This window comes from Cydia pomonella, chromosome 2 (assembly GCF_033807575.1).
Source record: "Cydia pomonella isolate Wapato2018A chromosome 2, ilCydPomo1, whole genome shotgun sequence".
Classification (NCBI taxonomy): Eukaryota; Metazoa; Arthropoda; class Insecta; order Lepidoptera; family Tortricidae; genus Cydia; species Cydia pomonella.
The window spans coordinates 10,977,016-10,999,058 of record NC_084704.1 but is presented as its reverse complement, the minus strand read 5'-3'; the positions used below and the strand labels follow the sequence as shown (position 1 = coordinate 10,999,058).

The 22,043-nt window shown below is 36.5% G+C and overlaps 1 protein-coding gene and 1 non-coding gene across 3 annotated transcripts in view; one reads left to right on the top strand and one right to left on the bottom strand.

The window, feature by feature from the left end:
- LOC133534241 (klarsicht protein) overlaps positions 1-21,027 on the bottom strand; it is a 348,033-nt gene extending 327,006 nt beyond the window's left edge. For both annotated transcript variants that reach the window (XM_061873338.1, XM_061873350.1), the window contains exon 1: positions 20,785-21,027. The gene's annotated coding sequence lies outside the window, so the exon portion shown is untranslated. The remainder of the gene's footprint in view (positions 1-20,784) is intronic.
- Positions 13,863-13,935, top strand: Trnav-cac (transfer RNA valine (anticodon CAC)). The gene has a single exon. It is a non-coding gene; the product is annotated as a tRNA-Val (tRNA).
- Positions 21,028-22,043: the final 1,016 nt, after the last annotated feature.

Here is a 22,043-nt window from a genome sequence, read left to right as displayed (position 1 = left end):
AGGGTAAAACTAGGCCTTGTTGGGATTAGTCCGGTTTCCGGCTTCCGGCGGTTAGTTCCGGCGACTGGTAAATATCAAATCATATTTCGTACATAAGTTCAGAAAAGCTAATTGGTACAAGCCGAGGTTTGAACCATTGAACAAAATATATACGGTCTGAAAACAAAGCAACACGAATCGCACGAATAGCACAAGGAGGACACTGCAAAAGGAAGTGCGTGTCCGAACGATCACCGCGCAGCGATTGGCAAGTGTATCTATCAGATGCCATAAGCGATGGGAAGCCGGGATTTAGCGGCATACAGATTGCCGAGACGATATCGCTGATGTTGGTTTTGCTAGGCAGGGGAAAGCCGCACTTAGACTTACTAAGTATTCCTGGGAAGTCAAAGGAAATCTATTGCTTGAAGAAATTATTCCACCGTCTCTGACTCTCGACTCGGAGCAAACTATAGAATGTTATATATCAGTATTCAGTTCGATCGATATAATCAAAAACTTGTCTGTTCAACTTTAGCGGATAAAAATAATATAAGTTATGCAGAAGCAGGTCGCCTCGGTCTGCACGCTGCGTTTGCATTGACACTTTGACACCACTTCGAATAAAATAAACACGTTTATTCGTACTTATAATGAATACGTTGCCTTCTAGAAAACATTTTTGTTAGTCGGAGACGCGTGGAACTTTATTTCCAAGAGAGTCTTATTAATTATGTAACGTTGCAAGGCGAAGGACTAGGCCTTGGTCGTATCGTGTGACTTTCATGTTTACCTACGACGCTTACAATAAAATAACCGGGTTAGTACTTGGTTGCACGCAAGTCACCTCTCCTGTAGGCTTTTATGTTGAATTCATATTTAACTAGTTAAAAATAAAGGAATATAAAGCTTTGAGCGTGCCTATCACTATACGACTTTGTTATTCATTCGTAAAAGTATTGAATGAATTTTGTCTGTCTGATAATAATTAGGTGTCAAGTATTTAGCAACAATAAAATCAGTAATAGGTAACACTTAAGTCTAGTTTTATTCATTGCTAGATTTATTAGCTTCTGCTCGCGACATAGAATAGTAATTTCCGTGATAAAGACTATCTTTTCCCGAGACTCAAGACTATTTCAAAACTAAATTTCATCTAAATCGGTTCAGAGGTTTGTGTGAAGAGATAACAGACAGAGTTACTTTCGTTTTCATAATATTAGTAGGGATACAAGCCACTCAAGAAATACCTACTTTAATTTGCTAATAAATATGAACGTGTATTATGACTCTCAGTTGTCTCTTCTATGCCTGTGCCAGAGAGCCCTCTGTGCGTTTGTTGGAGTTGCAAGAATGAAACTAACATAGTAATATGTCTTCATTTACACTAGGTCCACGTTAGTAGAGAAAACTTACCTACGTATGACCCAGAGAACTTATCCATAACGAGTACTTTCAACCGTCTACAATTTAAGCCGTCCCACTTGTAGTGCTAATACTAAGTTAGCCCCGAGTCATTACTAACTCCAGATGCATGGACAGACTGACACGGTATGCAGGTTACGGACCCTATAGCGATAGGCCGTCACGAAATTTCTAACAAAACTCGTGGTGTCATAAATAATCCTTGTGCTAGGGATACACCGGCGTTAAAAGCTAGTTCGATGACTGTACTGTGTATTGGTTTGTTGATCCCCACAAGGCTTTGACGTAATCTTGTTAAGAGTTGTCATCAGTTGAAATTCAAAACCTATTACAGGATAATTGACAAAAAAGGTGACGTTTGTTCTACTTTTCAAATTAGGTTATTTATAAGGATTAAATTTTTTAATTAAATAATCCTGAACAAATTAGTGTATTCCCAACTTTACTGCAGTTTATAATGAGATTAACGCCATTTGTGTGAAGCCTTCGGCAAATATTGAGAGCGTTGTGAGCTCATGATAATGTCAAGACATAAATATAAGGTTTGCTCTACTAGTATATTGATGGATAAGTAAATCTTGCATTTATGACCTGTTGTGGCAGGTTTATTGCAATATACTTAAGTTTCTCTAATGACTAATTTTACTATGTACTATTTTATATACGTACCTACAATTCCAAGACTCATCCTGTCAAAGTAAGTGCCATAATATCTTGGTAAGGTACACAGGTATCGATAAATAGAATATTGATTGTTTTTTTTTTTCGAAATCAGTACCTACCATGATTTAGATATTTTTTTACTACTTCTTAGAATTCTACCTGTTAAAAGTGAGATTCATTAGGCTTTGCGAATATAATATAAACCTATCTCACTAGAAGCAATGTTGTACCCGTACGTTACCTAGACGACCTAATGTATTTCCCAAGTCCCACCGACAGTTTTAATCGATTTACACTATTCATTAGCTTTCAATCGTTTGTCCGACAACCAGTATCGACTTCAATCTGCCGAGGACAGTAAAAGGGCTTTCCAAGCGGGTCCAGCTAACTGTACAATCTATTGGCCATAACCTTTAATGCATCGGCAGTTTACATTGATTCGACCCGCCTACGACTGCGGCCGTAAGCGATGACGTCGATGACCTATTGAATCATTGCTTTTTTTTTGTGTATTTGAAGTATACAGTATCAAATTGCATTAATACATACCGTCAGCTTTATTGTGTATGCAATACTTACGGTCAACGACAGCAATTTTTTTCCAACATCTTTCTGTCCCTTCACCTATGGCTATAGGGCATGTATTATTTACCTAATTTCCGAATAGTTACGGAAGTCATCAATTACTGGGCATACGTATAAGAATTAGAACTCATAAATATATTTTATTACCAGTTTAGCATTTAATATTGTGATTAACCGTTAAATTTCTTGAATTTTAATCTGCTGCATGCAACTGAGGTCGTCATTAACTGGGCCATATTTACAACATAAGATAAATAAATAATAAATTTGAAGTGGCTTAAATCGAAAATCAACAAAGCAAAAAAAAAACAAATGAAGAAAAGGTTAACAGCCTAGTTGTGGTATAATTCTCCAATTGAAAAAAAAATAACTTCGGTCGCTTGACATAAGCACAAATAAGTAATATTTAACATGATAATACAAGGCAACCGGGCCAAATACATTATTCAAAAATTTCTACCGATTATTCGTTGTAAGGTACTCACCAGAAACTTCAAAGTTACAAGAATACCATAACTGTTGCGTTAGGAGTTTATAAACAATGACATGATGTAAGGTATTGAAAACAAGTGGGAAAGTATTCAGTTACTTATAGACAAGACAAGAGATGGACAAGTCAATTATATTGTTCATACGGATGTTTAGGCAAGACGAGTTGACATAGACAGAGTCTATGAAGGATCATAGGATTAAACACGTAGGTAGCTAGGCAAATTGAGTACCTAAGTAATAATGGAAACACACCATGTTTCAGTCAAATAAAATTACAATGTTTCTGTTTTTAATATTAGGTGGTTGTATTTTGTAACAATTAACGATCGTGGTGTTGTTGATAATTATGTGTAGATATGAACCACTGAGGGAAGCTCGGGTTTGATTTAATTAAGAAAGGCCCAATTGAATATATTTAATAAAATAAAATAAACTATTTAATATGTATAATGCAGAATTGCAGACATATTAAAAACGTATACTGTTATTACTTACATTTGAATATTTGAATCATATTATTTAGTTATCGCCAATACTTGTACGGACAAGTACGAGCGAATTGCACTTTATTTTAATGACATTAGGTAGATCACAGTTAGATGTTAGTCTGATATAAGTGTACGTTCGAATTGTCCTGTAAGCTATGGGATATTGGCGTAATTCCGAAAATCACAATATTAGAGTCCATTTTTGATATTACCGGAATACACCTATGATGACTAGTTATTAAGTAATCATAAAATTATGAACGGTAGCTGAAACCTATACAATAGCTACGGATACGGACAAACCGCCCGAAAAACTTTTACAAATTTCGCAAACGCTATTTACAACTGTCCAACACGTTTCATTCAAAGTGTTAACGTCCTGAAGACATTGTGAAACATTGCCGAACATAGGCGGCATGTTTGTACATCTGCCACCTCTAACGTTAATGAGAATAGGCAATTGTTTCAGTTGTCGAACGGGGGCAACTTCAAACGGAATTGTTTTCAGATCTGAAATTGTTCATGTAAACAACTGTGTAAACTTTAAGAGTTCAACTGATAGGTTAGAATAATGTTCTAAATATTGCGCTATTAAATTCTGACAAATTGCGCATTTAGATAACCTATCTACTCGTTTTTGAAATTCGTTAAGAACACCCGTTTAACTTAGACCAGGTACATTTTTACATGGTGTTATATTGAATGTAATTAAATGTAGCAAAGTTCAATTGTTAATTAATATTTTATATAGACACTCACGTCAATTGTTTCTTACTTATAGGAACGTAGGTCTTAACGTTAGAACAAATGAAGAATCGGCCAATAGCATGTCACTTTTTGCAATAATTCAAAAACGGCTCGATCATGTTCGCTATAGTTTTCATTGAATGTTTAAATTAAGCTTTTGTATTAGGATTTTTCTTTCGGAGTGATTATTTCCGTAACTATTCACTTTATCAAAAAATGATTTATGGAGACCCTTATTCGTTTTGAAAGATTATCCAAAGATATCCCACACCATTGGGTTAAACAGAAAAAAATTAAAATAAAAAAAACATTTTGTATGGGAGATACCCTAAAAACCGTTCTGTTGCCATGCATATCTTATGTATTCATGCCAAATAGCAGCTTTCTAGCACTAACGATCACGGAGCAAAGCTGCGGACGGATGGACAGACGGACATAGCGGAACTATAAGGGTTCCTATTTGACAACGGAACCCTAAAAAGGAAACCTTTACCCCTGTTTGTTGACAATCATTTAATAGCCACGAATTACAAGGCGTGGGAGGCTAATGCAGCCCCTCGAGATCTGGATGTCGATAATCGACCACCGGGGCTCGGGCACTTTTCAACCAATTTGGAGGTGCGGCCAAACAATAAGAAAATGGGGCGGAAATAGTAGATTTACTAGCCCAAATATCGCAATTACAAGCCAAATTTAAAGTCAAGGAATAACGGACACGATTTTTCTTCGTCGTTCGTTTGATTCCATCAGATAAACTTATTCGTGCGGGTTAAAAGTAATTCGATCTAACTTTGATTGTAGTTACAAAATTTTCTCGTTATTTTTTATGGGCGAATATTCACTGAGAATTTAACTAGCATAAAAACAGAGATGAGGACATACATGTAAAGGTTAGAAGAATTTACTTATTTCCATCTTGATCCGAATACTTTAAAACATAATGTTATCTTGATAACTCTTAATTACGATTTTTAATTCTTGCAATAACTAGCTTGAACCACAAAAGTTTTTATCACATGTTAATGGTATCAAATTTAACGATGCTTCGCTTGGGTTAAGTACTTTTCATTTTGTAAAACCAGTGATCACGTGTTTCATTGAGCAGCGCATGCGTTCCCATTATGTGGCAGGCTCGTTACGAGCGGTGGGCGGCCATAATAACAGGCTGTCGTGCGGATCACGACGCCTAATAGGTTTTATTAATAAATATTAAGCCATTACTGGTCATTAGGACAAACTGAAATAAACAATGCATGGAACTATTTCTGGTTGAATGCGCGGGGTTCACTAGTTTCCTCTAATACTTAGCGTGTCGAAGGTAGGCGTGACACTGAACACCCGATAAAGATCAAGTTGCTAAACCCTTTTTGTTAAAAAAAGTTTGTTCCACGCTGTTCACTAACTTGATAGAATTTATTAACGAACACAAACGGGACTTAATCGCGTATTAAGTTTTAAATTTACCTCCGACGTTTCGAGAACGGCGTTGTCCCCGTGGTCTCGGAGAAGACCGGCTAAAGTTGACATCATCATCTTCTAGCCGCGCGAGTTTTTCGAACTACTCGCACCTGGTCTTGTTTATTGACTTGAACATTTTGCGCACTAGGGATGTTACTCTGTCGACACACAACACTAACGATATTCGTTCTCGCTTATATATACTAATGACTGGATTCCATGTGGATGTGATCTCCAAACCCTCGTCCCGATTGAAATTGCAATGTTTTTTTTTCAATGGCTTCCCACACTTTTCTGCTGTAGAACTGACGATCCGTGGAAAGGAGGGTTATGCAGCTCGATCCAGTGGTGTGGTCCTGACTCCAGTAAATGCTCATCCACAGCAGACTTGTTCACCTGACGATTTTTAACAGCTGTGATATGTTCCTTAACTCTTTCTGCTATGGTGCGCTTTGTTTCCCCGATATAGGAACTTCCAAAACTGCAATAAATTTTATAAACGCCAGGCCGCAAAAAACTTAAAATGATTAATTTTGTATTAAGCAGAAACGTCTGCAAATGATACCACAATCCTTAGAAATAATAGAAAAGTGGAAAAGCTCACTCTCGGGCGAGACTCGAATTCGTGACTCCAGGCCGGGATACCAGCCCACAGCTCTACCAACTGAGCTCTGAGGTACCCCATCTTGCCTCACTTTGACCGTTTGGTCCTCTACCCCTATTACCACCGAATTAATAGGTACCATAAGCCGCAAAAGTGCATGGCGTCTTAATCAATGAATTCATTCATATTTCTCCATGCAATTTCGCAGCTCACTGTACGAGTACACTGAAGGTACGATATAAATAGTAAATACATATTTTTTGAGTTAAATAATGCAAGGTTTATTGGGTCCACCCGCCAACCTGACGTTAGAGCTTATTTTGATTGTACTGCACTGCCCCGCCCCGAATCGAATTACCCCGCCCCGCGACCGCAGATTGACGAGCTTTTGGCGAACGCTCAGTTCAGTTAGCAACGGGATGACGGACCATTCAAAGTGTATTGTGCTATGTGGGAGCAATTATCAGTTTTTTTAAATAATGAAATTTTCTGAGATCAAAAAGACGAAAGCAGATGACTAAATAATGTTACAATTTTGCATATAATACTATTATAATAGGCAGATTCATAAGTAGATATGTAGCTATTCAGTAAATAAATACTATATTATCGATCATATCACATATCGCAATTTTTAATAAGCATTCGAGAGAAACGTCAAGTTTACATACATATGAGAATTTCGAAATTTATGTTTTATAGTAATTACTTAAATTTTTTGTCGAAGGTTATAAATAGTTTGGCTTTACTGTTTTTTTTTTTAATTCTCCCTATTAATACTTCTAACTTAGCCTGGAGTTCTTACGCACAGTAAACGAGTGTTTGATAGCGACATTTACACACCCCGGCCATCAACAGGCGACCATTAGCAGGCCGAGTAATAGCTGACGCTGCATGTATTGACACGTCAGCCTGGGCCGTACCGATGGTCATTATTTCTCCGATTTATACAGACCTAACGACCAAACATTCCACTTTCGCCGTCATGCCCTGCTCCCTGTTGCTTTCTTCTGTCAATCTTCATGGTTACACTTAATTGGTACAATATTGTAACATCTACCTACGTTGTTTTACTGCATATTCCGTAATCTGATTGATTTGTTTTGACCGTTGTCTAGAGATCGGCACGACTGTAATAAATTGATACCTTCACTGATCTCAACTTGCGTTTGTTAAGTTATAAACAATTTAACCGCCCACATCTATAACTGTTATCTTTGCCGCTCATAAGACGAGTTTACTAACATTGTGAATGTGTCAAAACCCAAACATTCGTACTTGAATATGTTTACCTTGTTGCGTAATGCACGAGTTCATAAACGATCTTCAAATTGTGTCTGCAACGACATGTTAACCTGTTTTGTTTACAATGAGGCATGTCAGTGCAGTAAGTAGACTTTTGAACTTGTGGTAAATAAAACTTGTTTAAAGTGAGCGATGGACTCCCGCCGAGCTTTGTGGAGCGTAACCGTTGTCAACGTCAGCGATTACAGTCTAAATCACAAAGACCCCCTATCTCTTCAAAACAACGACCGAAAGGAAAAACAACTTCACAAACCTAAGATTTTAACCTTTCATCATGATTTTGTCGTGGGAATTCAAAGTTTTTTTCAACTAATAGATACGAAAATAGATTCAGCCTTGACTGTTTTTTTTAATTCCTTCAAAATTAAGTAATTCGAAAAGGCAAAGGTGATGATGAGTTTAATTCACAATTCTCGTAATCCAAATAAGCTGAATATCACACCACACACTTATATAAACATTAGGCAATTCGATACGGGTTATTTATTTAGTTTAGATACTTAATACAAAACAAGCTCTGTCTTATGAAAAACGATATCATCTAAAATAATTAACTACCCGTACCCCTCCCTAAAGCTAGTACAGTCACCTGCAATAATACGTTACTCTTTGAAGGCCGCAAAAATATGTGATACCCTCTTATGGCTCTACATATAAGATCTTGTCAGACGTTTTTGCAGAATTCGTTATGTAACATATTATTGCAGGCGAATGTACCTAAAACTCTGAATTACGAACAAAGTTGAAACTTATTGCTAACCATAATATTGTGCAGTCCTACTCGGAGCCTTAACTGTACAATGACACCTCCCATAACTATGTATTAGCATAACCAACACTAGACACTATCCACCTAGTCTCACACACACGAGGTAAAGTATCGATTCAGTAATGGATGCCCTAGCCTTGGAAACGAGTGTAGAAATGTACTGAACAGCGTCTGCTTCATTTCATTCACAACAATCGATCAAAGTAAATCTACCTTCAACCACTCAGCTAGTACTTATTTAATATTTATAGTTGACTCATTTAGATTTTCTACTGGCACATTTCTTAATAGGACTAAGCACCTACAACAATCTCTTAGTTCCATATAAAGTTATGACGGAAATTACCGAAATATTTGCAAGAAAAACAAAGAAACCGTAAACCTCACAAAAATTAGGCAAGCGTCACAATCTCACATGATCGGGCCATAGAAATAGCCGCTAACCCTACAAGGCACTAGAAAGCAAGTCGTGCACGTTGTCAGATTGCGCGCAACATCAAACCGGGCCGTATGCGCAGACGACATTGTGCGGTGATTTCTGATCGCACAGACCGTATTGTCTCATTCCTCTGGTCTACTACTAGCTCTTTCTTGTCTAGATCTTACATTCAGTTGTAATAGAACCAATTAAAACACCTCCGATCGCCAAATGGGTGTAAATGTCATGTCAATCAAAATATAATAAAATCTTACAGCAGAACTATTCATCTCGATGAACTCTATGCTTATCTAAATCTATCCATAAGATTCGATCCATGATGTAACATGAGTAACAAAAATAATAATGTTTTGCAATCTGTGTCATGACTTCACATAGATCACCATAAATATCAACTCAAGATCAGTGCGAGCACTGATTAAATCGCTGTAACAATAGGCTTACGCCATCGTTGACCTGCGCCTCAAATAAATAAATAGAATAAGTACGATTGGCCATAATCATGACTAGTTTAGTTTCATACAGAATTTAAATATGAAATCATTAGGAAATCTGAATTATAAAATCTATCGTAGTACCTGTTTTCTATTAAAGTATTTTTATGAAAAAAAAAGCGGCCAAGTGCGAGTCGGACTCGCCCTTGAAGGGTTCCGTACGGTTTGGAAGTGTCTCTTGCGCAAACTATTCAGTTTAGAAAAAAATTATATTAGAAACCTCAATATCATTTTTGAAGACCTATCCATAGATAACCCACACGTATGGGTTTGATGAAAAAAGATTTTTTGAGTTTCAGTTCTAAGTATGCGGAACCCCCAAAATTTATTGGTTTTTTTTTCTATATTTGTGTGAAAAATCTTAATGCGGTTCATAGAATACATCTACTTACCAAGTTTGAACAGTATAGCTCTTATAGTTTCGGAAAAAAGTGGCTGTGACATAATCGGACAGACAGACGGACGTTATGTCAATCTATAAGGGTTCCGTTTTTTGCCATTTGGCTACGGAACCCTAAAAAACTATCTCGATGTGCAATACCAATAATATCAAAGGTTTGGTATTTTTGGTTTTGCTGTTCCTCGAGCTGCTATTACCTTACCTCCCTTTGAAAACATAAACAAGTGATACCGACTTACGGTACCAACCCTAAATCCACCCTTAGAATAGTTACCCTAAGCGACATCACAAAACATTTACAACGCATAAACATGCAACCGGAATTACACGATATTGAAAACAAGAACTTCTTATACAGAAATGTATACCCGCTGAGAAATGCACTTTGTGAGGATCGATGTAAACAAGTTAAAATAATGTTAACAGTTTTAGTGCAATATTTTGACTTGTTTACTTCGATCTTAAATATTTCAGGTAAATTAAATTACCTATATGTTATAATTATAAATGTAATTCTTACTATATAGGTATTAAAGACTCAACACAAGTATATGAGCCTGACGACTACATTCTTTCTGCTTGTTAGAACAACTATAATATTACTTATTTGTAATCTGGAAGTTGCTCTGAAATGTAGTCTAAGATTTAGTATAGTTTACCTGGAGCAACTTAAGTACTGTACTGTCTACTGTAATATTCTTAAACGAGCACTAAGGTTTCGGTATTTGGAACACAGTATTATAAAATCTGTCGTAAATCGTGCACTGACACCCCAAAAACTCCTAAAATTGTACAAATAAAGTTCTTAGAAGATATGAAAGATTAGCCATATCAAGTTAAGGGGTTTCCAAAGTATCATGCGGTGTTGTCACGCACGCGGGCTTGCTCAGCCAGCGTACGCAAATTTCACGCTGCGACAGGCACGCACTCCGATTCACGCGCGCTATATTCGTGATAGGTTAATAATCAGCACGGTTAGGACAAGCTGTACCATCTCGTTTGTCACAGTGGAACCCTGTTTTGGTCAGTTATAAGACCAAGACTTGCGATAAAATACGGATCTGTAAAAGCTTTGTAAATAGAACCCAAGTAGGTACTTACATATAAAAATTGGTTACTTACCAGTCTGGCCTTAATAAAAAAAATTGCCGCCCAAACACACCTCAAAACACTGCAAGGTGTGTGCAAGTCATGCGTAGGCTTAGTATCATCATTGTTACAACATTTTTGTTCGTATTAACACAAAACAATTGAATTACTTATTACACAACAGCCATTAGCTTGGTTACCTTATCAATTGATAGTAAGCCCTTGTCCTTGGAAAGAGATAAGCTTCAATCAAGCTCGTGGTTTCATTATCTCACACGGTCGGTGTCAACTTTAATGGCGTCGCTATTATGTCGTCAACATCCATTGATATCGTTGTGCAATCAATTTTCAATGGATTTAAGGGCCTTATAATGTGGTAACACTGACCACGACATGTTAGATTTGAGGCCTGTGATGTAATTTGCAGATTCACTGCCGTAAAACTAGCCTTTTTAGGGTTCCGTAGCCAAATGGCATAAAACGGAACCCTTATAGTTTCGCCATGTCCGTCTGTCTGTCTGTCTGTCTGTCTGTCTGTCTGTCTGTCTGTCTGTCTGTCTGTCCGAGGCTTTGCTCCGTGGTCGTTAGTGCTAGAAAGCTGAAATTTGGCATGGATATATAAATCAATAAAGCCGACAAAGTCGTACAATAAAATCTAAAATTTAATTTTTTTTAGGGTACCTCCCCTACACGTAAAGTGGGGGTCAATTTTTTTTTTCGCTTCAACCCTAGAGTGTGGGGTATCGTTGGAAAGGTCTTTCAAAACTAATAGGGGTTTTCAAGAAACATTTTTTGATAAAGTGAATATATTCGGAGATAATCGCTCCGAAAGAAAAAAAAAATGTGTCCCCCCCCCTCTAACTTTTGAACCATAGGTCCAAAAAATATGAAAAAAATCGTGGAAGTAGAGCTTAAGAAAGACATTAAATGAAAACTATAGCGGATATGATCAGTTTAGCTGTTTTTGAGTTATCGCAAAAAGTTTTCCCTTCATAGTAAAAAGACTTACTTTAATTAGGTACTGATTATGCAAAGCCTATTTGTTTAACTCGGGTGAAAGGTACCGTTTCATCCCTTGTTTAACAATTTACTATACTTTAAGCTCCAGTTTAGCTTATTGTGACGGAAGAGTAACTACGGAACCCTACACTGAGCGTGGCCCGACATGCTCTTGGCCGGTTATTGTAATATAACTCCTCACAATCTTTAATTTTAACTAAACGTCTTCAAATCACCTAAACACTTCTACAATATTTACTATTGTAATAGATCATTCCATCTCATTAATATGCGTTAGGTTTACATAATTAATATTCGTTTGGCAAGTTCGATAACCTCGTGGAATTCGTTAGCAAACCAGAGCATAATAAAAACCTTTTGAGCTCAGCAGAGCTCGATAAATTCGCTTTTTTTTTTGACAACTAGTCTGGCGTAGTGGGTAGTGATCCTGCCTATGAAGCCGATGGTCCTGGGTTCGAATCCCGGTAATTTGTTCCTAGGTCATTGATGTTTTCTATGTATTTCAGTATTTGTGAGTACCCACAACACAAGGCTTCATGGCTTACCGTAGGACTTAGTCAAGTTGTGCAAGAATGTAGGGACTTTCTTATATATTTAATAATACTTATTTATTATTTATAAATTATTTTGTATTAGGTATTGCTTTTTATTACGATTCAAGCATTATTGTAACTGATTGATATTTAACCCTCAATAATTATTAGCCATTTCGTGGCGTATATGTTATGTTATGTTACTTGTTGTTTTCTTTTTTTATTATTATTATTTAGACACGAATAAACGCTCTCTCTCTCTCATTAAGAGCTGTGGTGGCCGAGTCGATATGACGTCCGACGAGCGTCCGACTTTCAATCCGGAGGTCGCGGGTTCAAATCCTAGTTCGCACCAATGGTTTTTTTGGAACTTATGTGCGAGATAACATTTTTAACCACTAGCTTTTCGGTGAGGAAAAACATCGTGAGGAAACCTGCATACATCTGCAAAGAAATTCAAAGGTGTATGTGAAGTCCCCAATCCGCATTGGGCTAGCGTGGAGACTATAGCCCAAACCCTCTCGTGCATGATAGAATGCCTGTGCCCAGCAGTGGGACGTATATAGGCTGAATTATTTTATTATTATTAATTAACCCTCATTCATCAATATCACAAGCCGACGAATGCAAGGGAGTAGGTACATTTTCAGAATTTGTCCTCGTATGGATCTTTCAAAACCTCGTCCACTTCATAATAAAAACAAGATTCCACGGTGTCCGGGAATCTTACGGTGTCGGGTTTATAGGATTAAAACGCCCCGGGTTTGTGAATTTTATCCGGAGTCGGCAACGCAGGTAATTGCAGCCCTACTCGTACATGCACACAACTTTAGGCGGGCAGCGATCAGTGATCGCGGTGACTCAACACATGCGTTAATTGCTTACGAAGGTGCATCTTTTGTAACCCGCCGCCATCGCCGTATAATTAAGCGGCCATTTCTTTGTTTTAGATGGTTGGCTAATCTTTAGAGTATTGAGAATTCAACGATGACTCCGTGTCGTGTGATCTTATCAAATTTAGCTAATACATTGAGAATCAAAAAATGAAAATGACCGTGACCATCCAATGTTTTGGTATTACCGATAAGCAAAAATGATAAGCGATCATGTAAGTACATTTATTATATGTAATAGATCAAAGGAATACCTAGCACAAACATCTATATTTTGAATAGAGCGAATTCAAAGACCGGGTTATTATTACACATTTGGTTGCAATTACAATGTGTCTTAGGCTTCAGGCTAACTCCATTACGTCAATGCATTTTGCACACGCAAGAGTAAATAGTAGATTGGCGATTCGTTTAATAAGTGGAGCATAACATTACAGAGACAACACACACTGAACGACTTTTTCACCAATGTCCTCAACGTTTCCGTAGTGTAGCGGTTATCACGTGTGCTTCACACGCACAAGGCCCCCGGTTCGATCCCGGGCGGAAACAGGTTTTTTTTTTTCTTAATATAATTTTATTTCATCAAACAGTAATTATAAATAAACCTATTTCCCATTTCAAAATGTTACCAATGGTTACAAGAAAATAATATTTCATTTTTTAAACTATAACCCTATGAAATAACTTCCGAGAGAATAAATACAAATTGGGTTTTGGGTTGGTGACGACGAGAACTTAACTGTGAAGATAATACTTGTGTCACCGTGATACAGATTAATAAGACTCGGGAAAGCTTCTGCCCAAGTCATTAATTTTCGCGGTCTGTGCAAGCATTTGCAAGGTAAATGTCCGCTTGTTTATAGGGAATGGGAAATGGTATAAACGTTCTAGAGCAGCGATAATGACGCGGAAGAACGTTGACAATGTGAGTCCAAACAACTGGAAAAGGCGGTAATTAAAGTTAGAAAGTGTACCAACCACTGGTACAGCACAGGATCGGATAATTTATATAAATTGGCCACAACGCGGTTCGCTGGTGCATTTGTGCAGATTGTTCTTGTGATGTAATTGTTTACAATCGGACTAATTATTAAAATTCATTAATAGCAAACATATTTCGGGAAATTTAATAAATGCCAATTTTCGTAATTGAAGACTTCTCCTACCAATGTAATTCAGTTCTAATACAGTTAATCCTCAGACAAAATGAAATTAATCCGTGTATATGCAATTATTACTTAATACCTGAGCTAACTTATACTTTTCATTATTAAATGGAAACTTATTTTTTAAGGTGCAGATCATTAACAAAATATAAAGCACAACCATTTTGAGCGTTGAAGGCAATAACGGCGGAAGCATAAACCCAAGAACTGGATGTAATTAAGCCTTATTACGATATACGAGTAAAATACCAAAAACAGTATTGAATGTAAACAAAGTTCTTATAATTAGAGTTTAACCGGATCTACATATCCATGCGTGCTAGTTACCAATTTTTTGAAAAAACAATTATTTAATCATCGGGCGTATGATAGCGTGTGGCGTGACAAAAAAATATGAGGGGTGATGGTAAGGGACAGACACTGTCATCAGTCACCAAGCTGTTATGTCAACAGCTACAACCATCGTACGTATCCGCAAAGGTTGAAAATCTAAGTAAGCTTCTATACTCAACGCACCACTTACGAGACCGCAGACAGTAGACAACGCTAAAGGATTTCTCAATTTCGTACGAGTATTCACATTTTACCTGACTGGCTTCAGAAGCGGCAACGGCCAGACAGCCATTTGAATGATGGCGTCCATACCTATCCTTTTAAGACGATAGGCAAATAAAGTTTTAAACAAATCACAAAAAATGTCATTTCCTCCGGGCCACGTTAAATACTTTAAACATAGGAAAGAATACTGCCTCACTCATATCTAATACCTGAATTTGATGCTTTTTTTTATTGCGAGCATTCCCATCCAGTATTATCGTTTAGAAAGCCGGCACATGTGAGGTGCTTCATCAAAACACGACCGACTATTTCCGGAACAGGTACTTGCCGTATGCAAGCAAGGCAGTTGAGTTGACTTTTTATGGCACGAATACTTAGATTTTGTTTATGGCAGAGGTCAATAAAATTTTACAGGTTTGTTTAGTAGCGAGCATAAATAAGGCTAATGGAGTGAGTAACATACGAGAAATGTAGGTAGTTATACAAAAAGTAAGCCAGCACAACACAATGTAACACATTTGATGGACTGTTTGGTACCTATTATCAGGAGGAAATTCAAAGGTAATAAGATTGGATCTCGCCACTCACCGCCGCCGCACCTCTGTCGCCCCGTCGCTTTTATTTTTTATGCAGTTTTTTACTTAAAATATATTATGTTATATCCATCACACTCAGTATATTAAATGCACTTTAGTATCATAGCTTACTTTCCATCCTAATCACGTTAATTATTAGTTTGCAGTCACTGCCAACTGTCACTTTATTATAATAGTCAAAGAGCATATAATCACTACGTTCTAAGAATAGTTTTTATACAAGTGTTCAACCGAAACTTCTTTGAAATGACGTTGAGTGGGGTATGTACAAACAATATTGGGCATGAAACTCGTGATCAAAGAATATAATACTCACTAGGAGCTCGTGATCAAACTCTTGATGCATTCAAGAGTAAGTAGTTGCGTAGTAGCATAGTAGTAGTGGGCTTAGTGGGTATTAGGATTAGGTACTGGCAGGTACGTACTTGTAAATGTAAATATTGTTTTAATACAGTTGCTCAAAAAGTGCTATTTTACGTAGCTGTTAAGCGAACTAATGCTTTATACTTTTCCAACGTTTTTAAATTTATTTCTGACCGTAATCCATACATCCACACCAAAGAGTTTGGATGTCCAAAAACTTTATTATATGTTTTTATTTCGCCATTTTTATTTATTTTATTATATGTTGTTATTATATAAATTAATTGTTATGTAATACGATGTTTCACAAAAAAAATAGCTATTGACTGAGTGAAACTATCACTGCCACGTTGGCTGTCGTTGACAGAAAAAATTAAAAAGTAAAACCGGCGCTTGCCATTTTCAGTATTTTCACTTAAAATTTAGTTCATTTAGTTATTCAACTTATTGCAACTGTGAGAGTGTTTTTGTATGAAATGAGTTGTTGTGATTAATTTTTGCAATGTAAATCAACGCTGAACGTGGTGTATAGTGCTGAATTAACATTCAAGTTCAAGGAAGAATTCGTAACCGTAAGGTCTGTACACGGTCTGTAAGCCGTCTCTCACGTAACCAATATTTGTTTTATTGTAACTTTTTCGCAATAAAATAAAAAATCGTTCAATGTACGTGTGCAAGTGTCATTATTTACTTGTCCCGTGTCTTTCAAAGACATCTCCGTACTCGTGAATAATGACACATTTTACAGACTTGCACTGAAATATACTTACTATTTCTTTTAAGTTTAAGGAAACTTACTTTAAATTGCTCTAGATCTGGAATGACATCCACTGGCTGTGCCCTACCACACAAAGCGAGATGACATTCACAATGCCCATACCTCTCTTTTGGACGTAGTTTAAGGACGTACCCGGGTCCAAACAACGGGTAGTTACATATTGCAAATAGTTTTAAGGCCTCTTTGTTATCCCACTATTGGCAAAAATGGCAAATAAATAATCAATCAATCTACGAAAATGGGCATAGACGCCATTTCATCACCAATTAATGTAGTGTTCGTAAGTAATAACTAATAATAACTCAATGCGTATAAGTCATTCTCAAACGAAGGGCGGTGTCGGTTCTAATTCCTCATAGTACCTCATAGCACACTAACTGCCTACGAGCGGGATTATCGGTCGTCGACCGCGCCCAAAGCTTATTTCTATGACGAAATTATAACGTCCTTTCCTGTAATTTTATCGCGTTATTAGAATTGGTCTTACAGTTCATAAGCTAAGTAAGCAATCATTTGATAATGATAAAATAAAAATAAAATATTTTGTTTTAAAGGATCTTCATTTTTAGTATTTTTACTAAGTCGGTACCCACATAAAAATCTTGTCAAATGGGTAAGGTAAGATGGCCTATTAAAACAAAAATATTACTTTGCTAATCCGCGAAATAATAACGTGCTAGTCAATTAGTGCTAACCCGTTACATTTACTTGCTTATTTTTTTGCATGCAATTAACGTTCCCACCCTCCCACCGCAAAAATAAATACCTATGATAATAAATATAACAAACCACCACCAAAAGTACATGTATTTTGTCCTTCCCCTCTACTTAAATTAGGGACAAGGTGCAAAATTGCATGGCCCATTCATAAAATGGTATGTTATTTTGTGATCTGATTGATCACTTTATATTTTATTTACAATAACAATGTACATAATGGATATACACCGTGTTTTTTTTGATTTGCGTTAATTTCGAGGGTGCATTCCTGAGCTTAAATAAAGTAACTTTCTCAAAGATACCGATATTCTAACTAACTCCCTTTCGGAGATAATCAATCATTAATTTTTATCTTATAAGACCCTTACGAGCGTGTACACTTGCCTTAGGGCCTGTTTACTTCTTGATTAGTGTTTAGTGCGAGTTCATACATTTGCTACTAAACGTAAGTACTATCTCGGACGATCGACGTTCGAAATGACATTGATATGTCACAGTTTTCAATTGTTTTGTTGAGTTAAATGTAATGCCCGTGTTACAACAACGCTATATGCAACATTTAGTTACTTTTATAAAAATAAAAAAAATAAAAAAAAAACAAAAAAATTTTTTTTTTTTGAAAACTAACTATGCCATTTAGTTTCCTTAAACGTACTTACCGAAACCCCGGAGTTAACGCAATTCAATAAAAACACGGTGTATACAAAGGATTACTATAACTAACTTAAATCTAAAATAGACCCCTGAGGCATTGATCACTTAGGTCAACTGACCTTAAGTCTGATTTTTACACATTGAGAGTCCCCGGCAAGCTCTGCTGAATTTCACCTTCCCATACAAACGTGAGTTTCGTTCTCATATGTGTTAGATTGTAATGAAACTTTGCACATACAATGATATAAGGTATATCTAAAGATTCTAAAAATCTAAAAATTTGTTTATATTGCTCCACCTTATAAAAAAACGAAACAGAGCAAAAACAAGTTTTGTAAGAAAGTCTTAAATTGGCTGTATTATTTTTTTCACTATGGTATCTGAGTCTACATAAACTATTGTCTTTATACCTATTTATTTTATTTATTTATTTTTATTCTAATTGTTGGTGCAATAAAGAATATTTACTTACTTACTATTGTAAGTACAAAATTTCAGAGCAATCTAGCTAGTTGTTTTAAAATGAGAGTGTAACTACATTTGTATGCAGAACCGAGGTTGCTGGGGACCATTAAGTGTGAGTTCATACATTTGCTATTAAACACAAGCAACAAATGTATGAAGTCACACTTAACACTAACCAATGCGTAATTCAGACATTAGGTGCTTCTGGGTCTCAGGAGGCTATAGGTTAGCAAATAATTTGTCAGAGGAGCATAGGCTGATAGAATAATACTGTCTTTTTCTTATGTTAGTAGGTATTACATCTAACCCCATTTCTTATTCCACTGTTATTTACTTACAAAACATAGAAAACAGTTTTTATTTTTTCTTATACATTGCAACCCTATAACTAATTATTATTATCCATCCAATGATTAATTTGTCATACAGATAGCTAATAGATGTGTCAATCGCAATCATGAACACTTTCTAAAACTGTCCCTGATGGCCCAGGGACCTGATGCAAACTAGGATAAATCCAGATCGATAGCAGCCTTAATTAGATAGTTTGTACAGAATATCAAATGCAGTAAGACCAGCAATATTGTACGGATCAGAGTACTGGGCTACAAAGAAACCCCACCTGAACAAGCTTCACACCACAGAGATGCGCATGTTACGCTGGTCAGCGGTATCACCATGATGGACAAGATTAGAAACGTTTATATCCAGGGTAGTTTTCAAAGTAGCTCCAATAACAGAAAAGCTGACAGAAAAACATCTGAGGTGGTATGGTTATGTTCATAGCCCTCGAGATTCACTGACCATACTGGTATTAAAAGGAAAGGAGATGACTGCTTCTCCATACAAACATAGTCCTCATTTTCCTCTCGGGATATTAACAGCCAAGCCCCTATGTTTGACTTCTTTCAATTATTTGTTTATTAAAAGAGTTAGGAGCAAGAAACAAATTCCATAAAGAAAAATTATATGCTTGTAATTCTAATAAAACTTAATAAAAATTTGATAAAAATCAAAAGCAGTTGTTGATATACATCAAATTGTATCAAAATATTTTCAATTCACAGGCCCTCAATATTTTATATTTGCTTGGAGTCAAAGTTCAGAAATTTTAAAAAATATATTCTGTTTTGTCATATCCATAGAGGAAACTGGGGACTATATTTGTCTGAAAAGGCGGTTTGAGGAAATCATACACTTTTGTTTAAAGTGTTGATAAGCCCACTAGTTCCCCACCTGTCAACATACTGTCAGCAACACATTAACTCTTCAGATAGCATAAGTGATCTTTGAGTGGTTTTCATTTGATTTTACTTATATCAATTAAACAATTAAAAATTTAATGACATTAGTAGTCGGGACCTGACACACTACCACTTAAAAGGTTAACACATGGCCAGAAGAAACTAGAAGTTAACAAATTATGTTTTTACATTGACATAATAGTTTACAGCAATTCAATTGTAAAAAAATTTTAAACTTAAATGAGAGGATAGTATGGGTAGGACTGGGTGGTGCAGGCAGGGAGTACGGATCCAAGGTTTTCTAGTGCAACATCATGTGCTGGCATGCTGCAAAGGTAAAACTTAGATAAGTATCTGAGTACATTTACTTGGCATTCAGATATGGTCAAAATAAATAGTCTAAGTTCAATCGTTTGGTTGTCCATCCTGAAGAAAAATGTATAAAATGAAGTAAATTGTGTATAATTTAGCTGTTTAAAAACCATTGCATGACCAATGTTGGACCAAACAGACTAAATTATTTACCTACCTAGGAACCGTCATAAAAGATGTGTGAATCAAAAACTTTAACATAAAGTAAAAACCTGTTATGACTTAAATTAAGTATACTTAAAAGGCGTGAACATAACGGTGGTCATGTAGTGGCCAGTAACAGTGACGCATAATCAATAATTCAAGGATAAAATGCAGTTGCAAATTTATGACACGAGCTCCCAAATACGTACGTGTGAATCTTGCAAAATCCATCCAGTAACGACATAAACTTAATTTCCATGAACCAAAGGAGTAATAGACTAGCAGTTACAACAATACACTAAGTTTTTTAATGCAGCAGTGAATAAATAATAACTTACCCGGCGACAAGCTGATCAATTGCAACTCCGGATCCAACTTAAGCAACACTTATTCTTCACTTCACAAGTCACTAACGAAACTTATTTTAATGTTCCGTTGATAACTTATCGAATCTTCTTGTAATACAACTGGAGTATTATGTGTAAAGTGCAATCAAGTGCAACGAATTAACTTCCTTAGCTTAACGCCGAACGTCACGCACCCAACAAGAACAAACTTTACTCGCAAACTTGCATTGCATGTTGCATGCAATGCACGCAAAGCAACGGGTGAATCAAACGAAAACGAACAGATTTTGTGAGTAGTAGCGACATCTTTTAGCTCTCTTCCGAAACTATTTGACATTCAGAATAGTGTACGTTTAGATACTATGTTCACTGATCGCAATTTGTTCAAAATATGTATTCTGCTCTATGACTATGAAACCATTTTAACGATACATATTACCTTAGCAATTGCAAAATGTACAATAACTTACATTGTACGACTGGCTATGTATTACATTCTTTGCTGCGGATCAACACTATCATCACTTAAGCAAGTTCGCACTGACCTATTACAATGCATTTTCGAAACGACTATTGATATCTGGTGTTGCCACTACTACATAAGCCTGTGCCATAACCGCGAAATCGAAGTTCGTCAATTGCGGGCATTTTTCTCTGTCACTCTAATTACGTCTTAGTGAGAGTAAAAGAGAAAGGTCCCCGCAATTTGCGAATTTCGATTTCCGCGGTAGGCCCACTGTGCGGAAAGAGAAAAGTCGTGGTGTACAGGGCCCAATACATTCCGCGATTTTTCACTTTCCTAAGAGACTATATTTTTTACAATCATGTTGGGTTTAGGATAGGGGTCTGCAAACCGCGGCTCGCGAGCCGCATGCGGCTCTTTAGAGCTAGTCTTTAAGTGACCCAAAAAATAAACATTTGAGCGTTCTAGACCCCTGAAATCATTTGTGGCTCTTGGAGCTTCCTAACTGGTGATATCTACTTATTATGGTAAAGTTTTTGCGTTTACAGTGTTTGCACACAAATGGGGTTGGCCGATTGAAGTATTTTACCATATAGGCCACCAAACGAAGGAAAAAACGGGGAAATAATTCGTGTATAAGCGAATTTTGGCATAGTTGTTGATAAAGGTACCTTACATAACATACTGAACTGAAAGTAGGTACTGATGGATGGGGGTGGCGCTAACGGGTAGAGGGGGGTTTAAAGGTCCCTGTTTTTAGTTTTTCTTAAATAACTCGTAAACGGTG